The sequence below is a fragment of the Frankliniella occidentalis genome, unplaced genomic scaffold (genome assembly GCF_000697945.3).
Source record: "Frankliniella occidentalis isolate FOCC.00 unplaced genomic scaffold, Focc_3.1 Scaffold21, whole genome shotgun sequence".
NCBI lineage: Eukaryota > Metazoa > Arthropoda > Insecta > Thysanoptera > Thripidae > Frankliniella > Frankliniella occidentalis.
In genome coordinates, this window is record NW_026267151.1 from 1866068 (window position 1) to 1868393 (window position 2326).

Here is a 2326-nt window from a genome sequence, read left to right on the forward strand (position 1 = left end):
CTCGAGCAGCGAGCAGCAGAAGAGGAAGGAGGAGAGATTATAGGTCCTGCGGTCACTGGCTGGCGCATAGCTCAGCACGCTGCCCGGCTCTGCGCTGCGGCGGCGGCGGCGTGCTTCTATGACTTCTATGCAGCTCTGGAATTTTTTTCAGGCGGAGGAGTGTGTCGGCGGTGTTTTAGGGTGGATTGGTGAAGGTGGACAATCTTCACGGCTGCCCAAGTCCATACTATATCCGTGAAGCGAGAGGATGAGAGGTCGACTTTTTATTTCCATTGACCTTTCATGACTTAATATATTGGCAATACATCAATTATAACAGCTATTGTACCAGGATTCGCCGACAAATGTCTGGCGCCGATTTAAGGGTGTGTGGATGGGGCGATCGCCCGCCCTGTTGTCTCATGTGAGCCGCCTGAAAAGTTGGCAATTTTCGGCACAGAACCGCCTTATCGCAGGCAACAGGCAAACGGCAGTGTCCGCCCCCCCCCCTCCCCGGTCAGCCGGACCTTAAACAGCGCGTGGCAGAAGTCAGGTCCAATTTCCCATGGCATTTTTATGAACTGAACAGCCTAAGCATATAAGTATACCCTAAAAGGAAATGCGCTCCATGCGTACAACAATGAAGTAGTCTCTGTTAAAACAACATCTTATATTTATGGCGCCAACTCCTGGCAATATTCCATTGAGCAAGACTACTGAGTACTTGCATCTACTGCCGATTGTGTAGTTGTGTAGTTGTGTAGTTGACTTTGATGGCTTAAACTTGCTTTGGTACTATGCACTTTATGACAATCTCGGACAATTTTGAAAGCATGATTAAAAGTGGGTTCTGCGGTTCACTGCTCGTCCTCTGACCTTCTCCCCACTGCTTGCGGCAAGCTCGCGTAGGGGGAGGGGGTTTAATTGAAGACTTTCATAGCAACTTTGTATTTTTTTTTCAGTCTCGTGTGCTTTACTTACTACTGTACAACGACTACGCCGCGGTCGAGGCCGCATGACGCGAGCAGAAACTTCTTTTGACAGCACTATGCATTACATTATTCCTTTTTTCCTCGTATGTCGCTGTACAGTATGTGGTTGTGTCACCGTTAAAAATATGCACCTTCTCTAAGTGCCGTGATGTCAGTACGCGACGCGCGCAAAGTAGGCGTGGCGCGACACCCTTCAGCTTCTCTAAAGGTTACTTTTTTTCGCGGTGCCGGGTGCTTTCCTGCAATGACTACGTGTTTGTTGGCCTGGTGTTGCGGGTGCCGTAGAGGCTCGGGGCAACAAGCCCTGGCGATGCCTCGTCCGCTGTGTGTAGATATGATGGGTAATGGCCGCCTACGGTATTGTGGGAGTCTGCCTGGAGCTGGGGTCCGATTATGTTTGACATTTTGCTTTTCGATGTGCCCTGCTCCGAGCCACGGGGCGATGCTCGTGACGCGGCGAGGCGGGCGCCGCGTTTTCATGTTCATGGAAGGCGCCGTGCGGCTTTTCTGCTCTTTAGAGTCCGAAGAGAGGCGGTGACCGGCGTAAGTTCGATGCGAATAACCCCATCCTTCAACTTGAATGAGGGTCAAGACGTCAGTTGCGGTGCTATTTAGTCCGCGCATGAAACTGCAGAACCAAAAGTCTGCCACACACAACTACTGGCAAACTTGTTCAACAAGACACTGAATCGAGCCGAGTATTTTCCTTTCACACTTGGTTCCTTATCTAGCAAATATGTGTCGCTGTCAACAAGGCCCGAAGGCCGGGTTGGTTTGGAGGACTCATCCCTATCGGCACGTACTCTTGTCCGCATTTGCATCATGAGTTATTACTGGACGCGCCTGCAGCCAATGGCAGAACGAGAGGAGTACTCGCGCAGCCTATCGGCACTGTGAGGGAGAGAGAGAGAGAGAGAGAGAGAGAGCACTAATAAAAGCTCAGGGTGAATTGCATCCCTTAGGGTTCACTGTAATTATTCACCGTAAGCTTTTAACAGTGGTTATTGTGACTGACACGTTTGGCATCTCCCAGAAAGTACGCTCGTCATTCGCCGTTACGAACTCGTCAAGTTCACGCAATGCAAGCTCTCAGGGCGCCTGGTGGGTAGGCAAAATCTTGTGTGCAGTGCAAGCGTGTACTGCGGGGCGGCCTACCCCAGTCTCGCAGGCGCTGAGCTCCTGTCACTTGCAAACTGATATAAAAAGAAAAACGGACGTACTTTCTGGACGATCCCTCTGCCTGCCGTCTGACGCGCTCGCTTGACAGTGTGACATGTCACACTCATTGAGGGTCTCTCATCTTTAGAAGTGCAAAGTTTGTACACTTCAAACATGATCATTGGGTTTGTTCGTTC

The 2326-nt window shown here is 50.7% G+C and overlaps 3 protein-coding genes across 24 annotated transcripts in view; 2 read left to right on the plus strand and 1 right to left on the minus strand.

Moving 5' to 3' along the window:
- The window catches only part of LOC113210492 (ras-related protein Rab-32), an 88212-nt gene that overhangs the window by 80573 nt on the left and 5313 nt on the right, over window positions 1–2326 (plus strand). The gene's annotated exons all lie outside the window — the stretch shown is intronic.
- LOC113210484 (relaxin receptor 2-like) overlaps window positions 1–2326 on the minus strand; it is a 26663-nt gene that overhangs the window by 22606 nt on the left and 1731 nt on the right. The window lies entirely within an intron of this gene.
- Window positions 1–2326, plus strand: part of LOC113211215 (spectrin beta chain, non-erythrocytic 1) — a 64242-nt gene that overhangs the window by 5059 nt on the left and 56857 nt on the right. The window lies entirely within an intron of this gene.